Genomic DNA, 11,619 nt, shown 5'->3' with positions numbered 1-11,619 from the left:
ATGTATGTATGTATGTATGTATGATAATGTATGTATGTATGTATGTATGATAATGTATGTATGAATGTAAGTATAGGTGTAAGAGATGTATGTCATCTAAATGTGTCTTATTTGTATCTGTTACAGAATTCAGGATATCCATGTAAAGATATAACAGACAGATATTAATTCATGGAATTCGATGCAAGAATAAACGTGAACTGATTAATGAACAGTCTTTGTGAGTTATTCAAACATTCACTGGGAACTAACCCAGCCCAGTTACAATGATGAGGATGATAATAATGAGGATACTTGTGTAGATGATGATGATAATGATGATGATGACTTTTATGTAGATGATGATGATGATGATGTATTAAATGGTAGAATAACAGAAGAAGAAATTAAAAAAGCATTAAAACAACTTAAAAATGGTAAGGCTCCTGGAATGGACAAAATATTAAATGAATATTTAAAATATTCTCCACCAGAAATGATAACTATTTATTGTACCTTGTTTAATGTTAGTTCCATCCGTGTGAAGGCATCTAGTTAGATCCGAAATCAAATGAAACATTTCACATGTGTCGTATGAATTTACACAAAACTCATCACAAATCTATACAAATTTGTCGGTAAGCACATATTGGTATGCATACTGACATGGAAATGTTAGAACTTGGTAAATATTAATCCAAATGAGTCGTATAAACTTTGGTAACAGGACGTTCACGAACAATCCAAATATTCCGCCTCGTCAACATACAGATCGAGCGCTCGCCAGTATGGGCGGGGCCAAATGACCGAGTTTGAAAGCTTCTTGCTGCAGAATGACACGTCGTCAGTTCAGGTCACAAAGTACTTTAATACGTACTTTTGTACAAGGGAATTCAATGTTTCTAAACATATTAGCGAATATGAAATTTGGTTTAAACTCTCGACCTATCGGTCTCGAGTTCAAACCTAAATTTCATGTTCTAATCGCCAGTATAGCCACTCAAAACAACGTACTATCCCCTAATTAGATACTGGTATTATACCAGAAAACTGGACTATTGGTATAATTAAACCGATGTATAAAAATAAAGGGAATCCAGAAGATCCTGACAATTATATGGTCAACACGCTCATAAGTTGTTTTGGTAAGCTATTTACATCTATTATAAACAATCGCTTGAACTACTTTGAAAAACAGAAGAACTTGATATCTAGGAATCAAGCGGGGTTCCGAAAGGGACACTCGATTGCTGATAATGATTTTATTTGACATATATTAATTTCACTCTCTCTAAATAGTGGTAAAAAACTTTATTGTTCTTTTATCGATTTTCGCAAAGCGTTTGACACCGTGTGGAGAGCTGGGCTGTGGCAAACATTGCATAATAGTCGTATCAAAGGAAAATGTTTTCAGATTGTAAAAATATGTATAGTAATATTAAATCATGTGTACAACACCATGGAAATACGTCAGATGTCTTCCCATGCCTTATTGGGGTAAGGCAGTGGGGAAATTTTTCACCTTTCCTTTTCTCTTTGTTCCTAAACGAATTAGAAACGTTTTTTAAGTCCCTTGAATGTGTTCCGCTAGATATGGTGAAAGAAAAAATATCTGATGAACTGCATATTTTAATTAAATTTTTTGTCTTGCTATGTGCAGACGATACACTTCTTTTTTCGGAAACTCCAGAGGGATTACAAAATGCATTGAATATTTTTCAAGAATATTGCGATATATGGAAATTGAAAGTAAATACTGATAAAACTAAAATTATGATATTCTGCAAGCGGAAAAGTAACCAAAATCATGTCTTCCTTATCGGAGACGTAATACTTGAGATTGTTGATTGTTTCACATACTTAGGTATTATATTAAACTATAATGGAAATTTCGCTAAAGCGCGAAAACAACTGATTGATCAAGCTCAAAAATCATTATTTGCACTTTTACAAAATAATTCGGAATCATGCACTCCCGATGGTTATACTAAGCTTTTTGATTCAGTTGTAGAGCCAATATTACTATACGGCTCAGAAGTGTTGGGTTTCGAAAATTTGAAAAATCAAGAGCAGACGCACCTGAAATTCTGTAAGAGAATTCTAAAAATCAGATCTAGCACTCCTACTTTTATGGTATATGGAGAAATCGGTCGGTTCCCAATGGAAATAAATATTAAACTTAGAATGGCATGTTTCTGGAATAGTTTAATCGATACGCGTAATGAAAGTAAACTCAGCAGTATATTATTGAGATTGGCACTTAATTTACACGACTGCAATGAATCATATTCTTTCAAATGGATAAGTAAAGTTAAAAGTATTTTTCATGAATCTGGTTTTTCATACATTTTTGAAAATAAGATATGTATGAATAATTGGTTTTCCGAAGTTCATAATTCGTCGAGAGGAGAATTCTACTCAATGTTCAAGTGTGAATTCGGCTTTGAAAAATATTTGAAAAAAATGTCAGAAAATAAAAGACTACTTATTACCAAACTACGTACGTGTAATTTGAAATTTCCCATTGAAACTGGGAGGTGGCAGAATATTCCAAAAGTAGATAGGATATGTAATCTTTGCCTTGAAAATATTGGAAATGAATTTCATTATCTTTTTACTTGTAGTAATGTGGAAGTGAAAAAAATGTACAGAGAAAATACGTTCCAAATTACTATCGTACAAATCTAAATACAATGTAAAAATAAAATGAAAGGTCTTTTGTCAATATGCCATGAACAAATTCTGAAAGGATTATCAATTTTCTTTAAGAAATTGATTCCTTTACTTTAAGCTAAAACATGAACATTATACATATACATGTACTTCTATAGGTCCATAATATTGAAGCAATTATGGGTCCATATTATTGATATGTACAAATCAATATGTAAAATAGGTGACTATGTGAGTATTTTGGATACGGAAATGTATGCATATGTGCGTGTGTGTGTATGTGTATCTGGGATGTAGTCATATGTTTGTGTATATATGTGTGTATGCGCGTATATATGTAGACGTCTGTTTGTTGGTATGCATTGTATGTGTATGTATGTGCATATATATATATATGTATGTGTGTAATAACGAGTATGAAAGCAGCTAGTTTTTTAGTCGGTCGTTAATTTTATTTTTTCTATGTATGTGTGTATATATATATATATGTACATTTTATATATGAGGATGGGTGTATGTATGTATGGCTGTGTGCATGCAAAGGTCTGGATATATGTGTGGCTATTTACATATATGTATGCATTGCTGTGTCTAATTACGAAATAGTTCATTTGTACAACAGCTTATCATGCATATATATATATCAATATCTTCATATACATGCATGCACCTGTCCATCCTGTCATAATTTAATATATAAATTAATGTACATGTACCTCATGTTACACATTTTCATGTGTCTGAGTGTTGGAAATAAAATCTGAAATCTGAAAAATCTGAAAAACTAAATGTATGCTACGTGAGACAACACCCTTAAATTCAGTAGTGTCCAAGACCAGAAGTGCTGGACTGATTTTCACGCCTTTAATATTGCCTGAGGCTGTCATTTCCTGACAAAGGGACAGTCTCAGTATCTTACCAGTTCAAGTTCAAGTTCAAATATTTTATTTTCGTGTCAAACACATAGTATTCATAAAATCACAATACATATATACCTTTGAATATAAAATGTGTCTAGCCAAAATGACTTATTAGACACGTTATAAGAACAATCACACTATTTACTATCTTCAGACATGTAATGTTATTAACCAGTCTTTGTAAAAACAATTATGCTTGATAAAATTTTATTTGTAGCAGGACTATAATTTCCATATATATATAATACCATGTACCCCAACAGGGTAAGAGATATACAAGAGTGGTTGGGCCTATACCTACCGACAAATTATATATCCCCCACCCCATACCTGCACATCTCATTATAATACATAATTTGATATGGGAGAAACATGGTTCTTCTCCTCCACATAAGAGAAAGTTGGGTAGCTAGTGTCTTTTGGAGAACTGGTTCACACATCACATATCTGAACTGTTCAAATTTGTTCATATCATTGAAAATTTCATATACATTGTTTGCTTCCGTTAAAATTACAGATCTAAGATCATCATCAAATATACATTCCATTAAAAAATGATACTCGTTTTCTACATCATTGTTGCACAATTTACATAACCTATTATTGACAGGAATCACAGGTCGGGCATGCCTACCTTTTTCAATTTCAAGGGGCAAAGAGCCACATCTAAAGTTAAATAAAAAAAATCTTTTGCATTTGAGATGTACAGATTTTACATAATCGCTAGTGACAGGCTCATACTTGTAAGTTTTATATGTACGCAGTTTATTACCATTTACATTGTTTGTGTCATCCCACAAAGACAACTGCCAGTTATCATCATCTTCAAAACTCATCATCATCATCATCATCATCATCATCATCATCATCTATATGTGTATTTCCTCAAAGCTGAGATACATTTACATCGAAATCATATAATAAGGAAGGGTTATATAAAGTACATTTAGTACTGATATGTTCTATGTGCATACATGTTTAACATACTTACTCCATCGTATGTATCAATTGGCATATATCAATGTATAATACTGTACAATTATATTGATATTTCGTTATGGTTAAATTATTATGTATGTAAATACATTCAAGGATTTAAAGTTGTACTTTTTCTAATCATGAAATTATCCTTATTAAACCTCATTTTTCGTATTTATTCTTAATGTATCGTAAAAAAGAATATGTAATTCTTATACGAGTATTGTGTCCACTGTATACCGTCAGTTTAGGCATATGTTTATATATTTACTTAGTCGTCATTTTCGTTGTTGTGCCCTGTAACGTATAGATGACCACACATAGTTACCAAGTGCAATCTAAGATACAGTAGCTCTTTTGTTTCAGTGTCCGTTAGGTTGAAGTCCTTGTAGTATGGTTTAGCGAAGAACATTCGAACTTTGTTTTCGTTGTCTAGTCCTGATAATGTCACAAACACAGTCGGTGGACATTTGTTTTCACCTAAGTACCAATATGTATCTTTTAGTAACTTGGTCAAAGTACATGACGTAACAATGTGGCTATTCATATCTTGGTACTCCAGTCCACACCTGTCACATATACGTGTTGTCCTCTGTGGTATACATGTGACCATGGCTGTCACAAGTTTGACTGCGCTGAGATCATTTGCAGACTGGGCCATACTTAGTAAAAATATATGGATGTTTGTATGTAGCATGGATTTCCCGGAAGCGAAAAAACTCTATATCCGACTCCATCCTCTTTTGAAGTTCGCGGTCTTCTTTTAAGTGTACAGCCCTTTTCACTATAATTTTCCACGCTCTTTTGGAAGGGAATGTACATGTTTCTAAATATGAATATAAATGCTGTTCCAGATTATAGTGTTGTAATATTTTGGTTATATCCGATATAAAACCTCGATGTTGAGAAGTTCTCCTTTACATACAAATGTGTATAGTCTCCTGATGAAAATTTGCTTAGCTTGAGTATGTATCGGTAGGGATATTAAAACTCTGAGGAAATTAAGCTTCCTTATGTCTATGTCTGCCGTTAGTTTAATCGTACCATAGTGTTCAAATTAGTGAAATCTGTTCCTATTCCTGTTAACGAATGTAAGGCGTTTTTCCCTTTCCGGTTTCCTTTTTCAACCTTGTTTGCTGATTTTAATTTATTGTTCATTGGTATCCCTACATGTATGTATTCACTTTGCACAGATATACGTTCAATGTTTATCATAAATTCCAGGTCTCTTTGGTGGTTTCCCTTTTCTCCAAATACTAGAATAGCACACTTGCTGTTGTATAATTGCCTGCTACTTCTAGCATGTTAGATAGTGCCCGCGGACTCGTAACAATTAGAGACATGTCATCCGCTATAGTTGGACTACCACTGTGCAGGTCTAACACGGTAGCATCACATTTCAAGTCCTCTATCTGCTTTAGTAGTTCATTGATGTAAACAAGGTAGATGTAAACAAGGTATACACATCCAGAGAGGATCCCGCCTTGCCTTACCCCGCGCTTAACATGGTACTATTTTGAGCGAACTGAATTTACAAGAACACAGCTTTTGATATCAGTGTACGATGCTTCGATGACATCTTTTAGCGATCCCGTTATTAGAATGATTTCTAATTTTCTTGAAAGAGCATCATGCCAAACGGTGTCAAACGTTTTCCTTGTGTCTGGAAACGCGACATATACTTTGCTGTGGAGTTCTAGATTTGAAGCGATCGTTTCGTGTAGGGTAAATGATGTCGTGATGCTGCTGAGTCCACTTTGGAAACCCTGCTGTTGCTTGTTTGGGAAGGGCGTTTCCTGTATGGCACACCACACTTTAACCCTTTCGTAAATCACATTTTCTAATAACCCTGTACATAACGGTAAGTAATGATACTGCTCTGTAACTGTCCGGGTTTTTACGTGATTTATTGTTCCGTTTATAAATTGGGATTGTAACTCCAAGTTTCCATGTTTTGGGTATGTATCCTTGTATTTTTATCGCATTAAAGAGACGTAATACCTTAACAATAAGTTGCCTTCCTCCGTAACGAATGCGCAAAAGTATCCGCAATTTCTCGTGTGTCTTGCGCTGTGATACCTTCGTACTCTAGCTCATTACATACATTTGGCTTCTTATTCTTTCGTTTTGCAATTAGTCTCCAAAATTGTCTCACATCGTAGTCTGCGGTTCTCTCTAGTTCTCTATCACATTTATCCATATAGTCGTTAATCGCGTTGTTATGTATTGTTCTAAATGACGATTTCGCTTCTTTGCATTGTTTGTAGGTCGAATGTTCTCGCCCTCTAGGTTTTCCAGCAGAAATCCACTCTTTCTTTTTGCTTCGTGCAAGTTTATGGGCACTTCTGACATCTTTAGTAAAGTAAGGTTTTATTTTAGGATTAAATTTCTTCTGCGGTATTGTTGAACGTGCAGCAAGGACTATAGACAGAGTCAATATTTCTGTGAACGCTTCAATGTCATAACTAGTGTTTATTTCCATCATTTCCATCTCCGACAATTTGTGATGTAGTCTTAGTTGGTAGGCTATAATATGGTGTATATCTGTGTTTTGCCAGGTTATGTTGGGATGATTATGCTGTTCTGTATCGCTGTCGTCTTTCTCATATATTGGAATTGATAAACCACAGGCGATAGGTAAATGATCAGACGCTATGTCACTATCTGCTCTTTATACGTAAATATACTCTTGGTTAACTTCACATGAATTCCAACCCATTTCTCCTCGAAGGGCTACATTACTTGCTTTTCTAGCAGCACCCAGAAAATACCTGCATGATTTTATTTTGAACCATAGCCACTTCTCTATATTTATTCAGACCCCAGATTCCAGTAACATAAAATAACACTGGTTCTACTAGGGATACATACAGCTTACAGTAAACTTCATAACACATTTCTCCAGCATGTACATACTCGGAATAAAGAGCATACAATGCTCTACTTGCAGATTTACACAATTCTTGTACAGTAAAATGTAAATTTAAGTGTTCATGAAACCATAAACGAAGGTATTTGTAATTCTGGATTTTTTTCTATAGGTATATCACCACATGTAAAATTAAAATTTGTTAGAGGTACAGATGGATTGCGAAACCAAAACTTTTGTTTTTCTTGATTTATGCCTTGATTTCATCCGCATACAGAAGTATGGATACATGGGCATCATCGGCCTTGACACCTTTACCTAGTGATTTGGTATCAGAGGCCAGATCATTTATATATACATGTAATGAAAATATTGTATGGGAGATTTTACATCCCTGTTTCAAACCTTGTAAGGCCTCTGTAAGTTTACAGTTAATCTTTACCCTTGATTGGATATCATGGTAAAAGGATTTTATGGCTTGTAAGTAGTTGCCATGGATACCAAAATGTTGCATTTTAATCCATAAAAACTCACGTCTAACACGATCAAATGCCTTTTTCATATCGACAAAGCAGACAATAGTAGATTGTTTCCTAATTTACCTATTATTTCAAATAGAATATGAAATGTACTGATGATCAAGACAACTTCTATTTCTTACCTGTAAGCCTGTACTGATTTACATGTGTGCCTTCTTGACAGATAATGGACAGATTTAATTGCCTTCAAGATTAGATTCAACCAACGAGTGGCCCATGTGACCACAGGTGAGTGGTCAGTGGGTGGTGATTGTCAATTAGGGGCAATTAGCTTTTGGTGTGGGGAATACCGTAGACCCACCCGGGGGTGTACTTTCGAAATCAACCACAGTTATGTATACATGTATATACCGGACTTTATACATGTATAACAAAGAAACTGAAACCAAAATAACCAAAATAACTCATATTCTTGTTCTAAATCCTCCTTAAACATGGAACTTCAAATTAACAATTAACTTGAATGGAGAAACCTTTCATATAAAAATTATGAATGTATAGAAACCTTATCATGAAGGAACCGATTTAACTATAAACAATTATTGAAATATATACTTCAGTCTTTTGAACTTGGGTAAACACTGTAGTGCACTGGAGTTATCATCGTAGTGCCCTGGAGTTAACACTTGCAGAAGTTAACTGGAATGTACTTCAATGTTTTGCCTAGTGCACTTCCTTGTTTACTACATGTGCATTTCAAAGTACACTAGATACCAAGTTAAGTTTGCTCCCAACTGTATGTTTACTTCATCAGATGAAAACTCTGCAACCTGTTTGGATGGAGAAGGCCTGGTAGTAGGGATGCAGAACGCCAGGGAATGTCACACATAAATGATATAAGATATAAAACATCAAAAAATAACTCATTTCAATTACTGATTTTCTGTCAAGGATACATTTAATAGGATGTATAAATTAAAATGGGTTTAGAGGGAAGGGGACTGGTCCATGATCCCGCCAAATCACGTGCACATGTTGGACACAAATTAAATTTTAGTGAAACTGAATGAAGACCCAGAGCTAGCACGGAAGCAGGAATTATTTAGAAATGCAAGATGTTTCTATGTGAACAGATTTAGTTGAAATAAAATTAAATTAAAAGCTCCTTTGTAACGTATAACCTATTCATTGTAACGGAAAATTCACTCACCGAGTACTTAAAGTTCTTGTTCACGCCTTGCAAAGAGAGAGGGAGGAAGGGAGGTTATAGGTGGCTGCTTTTTAGTCTGCATTTTCATTGTCTTTTCTTTATGTATGTACATACTGTGTATTGAATATGAATAACAAATTAACCACTTTCCCTATTATCATATTTATATGAATTAAGCTCACCACCGAAGGGTTGCAGGTTCGAGTCACGTCACAGCACTGTGTCGTATTCGCTTGTTCGTCTACTAAGCAGTAAATGAGTATGTTGTTGGGCAGTGCTAGAACTGTTGAATGCTAGATGTGAGTGCCTAAATAGCAGCACCGGCTGTATGCTCCCCAGGGAGTTGAGAAAGATATTGGCTGGTTACAAAGGTCCTATAAACGCGGATAATAAAATATGAACCAATTTGAGACGACCTATGGACTAGGTTGTGATAAAGTGGTATTGAAGAATCTCAAATTATTGTTGTTATTATTATTATAATGTAGATGTTGCTGATGTAAGTAAAACCTACAACAGGTGTACAAATGAAGAAATGGAGCAACAGGTTACATGTGCATTGTTTTCGTGGCTAATTTCGAGTCTTGTTTTCATCAATTTGCATTAACTGGAGAACATTTATACTCGATACTTTAACATCTTTGTTGATTTTGACCACATGGGCGTGGCACAAATCCCAAAAACCACAGTCTGTATGTAGAGGATATTTAATGTTGTAATAACAAATATATTTCACGAGTGTGGCTAATATTTTAATATTTTTCACGAGTGAGAAATATCAAAATATTAGCCACACGAGTGTTGAAAGCATAAACACGACAAATGTAATGCATTAAAAAGGGCGGGAATCAGAAGCGTATAATAAGCGCCATAATATTATGACGTCACGCTTGACAACTAGGCTGCGCGCCATTTTGAATGGGATAATTAACGCAATTCCGACGTTTTCTGCTGTTTTCTGGTATGATTGCTTATAAAAATGTTATTAATTGTATATTTATGTAAATACTAAAGTGTGTGTACCAAACATTTACCATAACAACCACACCACTTATTCTACCGTCGCTTCATTTGAATCTGAACAAAAAGCCGTTGCCTTTGAATGCAGCGAATAGAAGATACCGTTATGATTGGTCAATACAAAAAAGTGATATTGTGAAAGATATCGGTTTTATCACGGACTCAGATAACTAATCTAATTCCGTGGTTTTATCAAGTTGATAGAATCCGATATTTCACTGGCAAAAATGTAATAAAAAATCGTAATGTTGTAGCACTGAAACATTACGGAAATATGTAAATAATATACATAGGAGAGTCTTTTAAGCTTCCTGATTTCTTGAAATTAGCATATTAAGAGATGATCTGTATTATATTGATTTTATTGATTTAATTATATTTCAGTATATTTAATTTTGATTTGGAAGTGGATTCTGTGAAAATCGGACCCCGTAAAATCGGGACCTTTAATCCTCTTATCTGACCACGGACTTATAGATAATCTATTTCCGTGATGTAGCCAAATGGTATTGGCTACATTATGTTTTATCTAGTTTAAACAATTATCTGTAATTAAGGCATCGTTTAATCTACCATTACGTCTTTAGGCAAGTAAATAAACTCTCACTTAATCGACGTCAGACTTCGTCCTTGTCTAATCTGTTTTGTAATCTGGCCTTGTTTCCAGTCCCATCCCTATACGAATGAATATACTTTAATAAATCTTCATGTTATCCATGTATGACCGGGAGACTCCAACTTTCCAGCATCGGACCATCGATCTCCCATTCCTTCCGTTTTAACATCGATCATAATAGACGTTTTGACTGTTCCCGCCGCCATCTGTTGTTCTGTTGTAGGAATTTCCTCCTGTCTAGGAGTACCCTGGCCTGTGGTGTAGGCGCAGGTATTAAAACACAGTTATATATCCAATCATTTAAAATTATCTCGATATTGCTGGGCCGCCGACTGGGCGAACATTAAACCGTAAGTGTCAGTAAAAGTTCATACAGCGTATAGTATATACAACAAACGTGCGGCACTCGATATAGGTTAGAGAGGCATACGGTAGCGGAGTGTATATACAAGCATGCGGCAGGAATGTGCTAAAACTCCTATTCTATAAAACACACACACAATGTCAATTATACACAAGCTGGGTCTCCACGAATAGCAGGTGTCCAGTACTGTTTGGAAAGCGTCTCTCCAGTACTAATACATTTTTACTCATTTCTGGCATAATATCTTATAAACCTTTCTTTTTGTTAAGTGGTAGCTTAGATAAAAACAGTTCACGTTGCCGGTAAAGAGCATAACACAACAGCCTCGTGATGAATTCCACGGTCGCAGCAGATCTGGGTCAGAGGGACTAACACTGGTTGAGTCAAGAATAACTGCAATGTTCAGCCTTATATTATCACCTAGATGTTCGAGATAATTCCTCCAGGTGGGGTTGGCGTACAGAATAGAGGGTTGGGCTATCCATAATAAAATGCTCCCTTGTTTCGGCTC

At 35.0% G+C, this 11,619-nt stretch overlaps 1 long non-coding RNA gene across 1 annotated transcript in view; it reads left to right on the top strand.

Annotated features, from left to right (window-relative positions):
• Nucleotides 1-184, top strand: part of LOC110460905 — a 3,479-nt gene extending 3,295 nt beyond the window's left edge. The window contains exon 3 of the long non-coding RNA XR_002464067.1: nt 127-184. This is a non-coding gene — a long non-coding RNA (uncharacterized LOC110460905). The remainder of the gene's footprint in view (nt 1-126) is intronic.
• The last annotated feature ends 11,435 nt before the right edge of the window (nt 185-11,619 follow it).

Source organism: Mizuhopecten yessoensis, unplaced genomic scaffold (assembly GCF_002113885.1).
Source record: "Mizuhopecten yessoensis strain PY_sf001 unplaced genomic scaffold, ASM211388v2 scaffold10519, whole genome shotgun sequence".
In the NCBI taxonomy this organism is placed as follows: domain Eukaryota; kingdom Metazoa; phylum Mollusca; class Bivalvia; order Pectinida; family Pectinidae; genus Mizuhopecten; species Mizuhopecten yessoensis.
The sequence above is the reverse complement of the archived record's forward strand: the minus strand, read 5'-3'. Positions and strand labels throughout refer to the sequence as shown.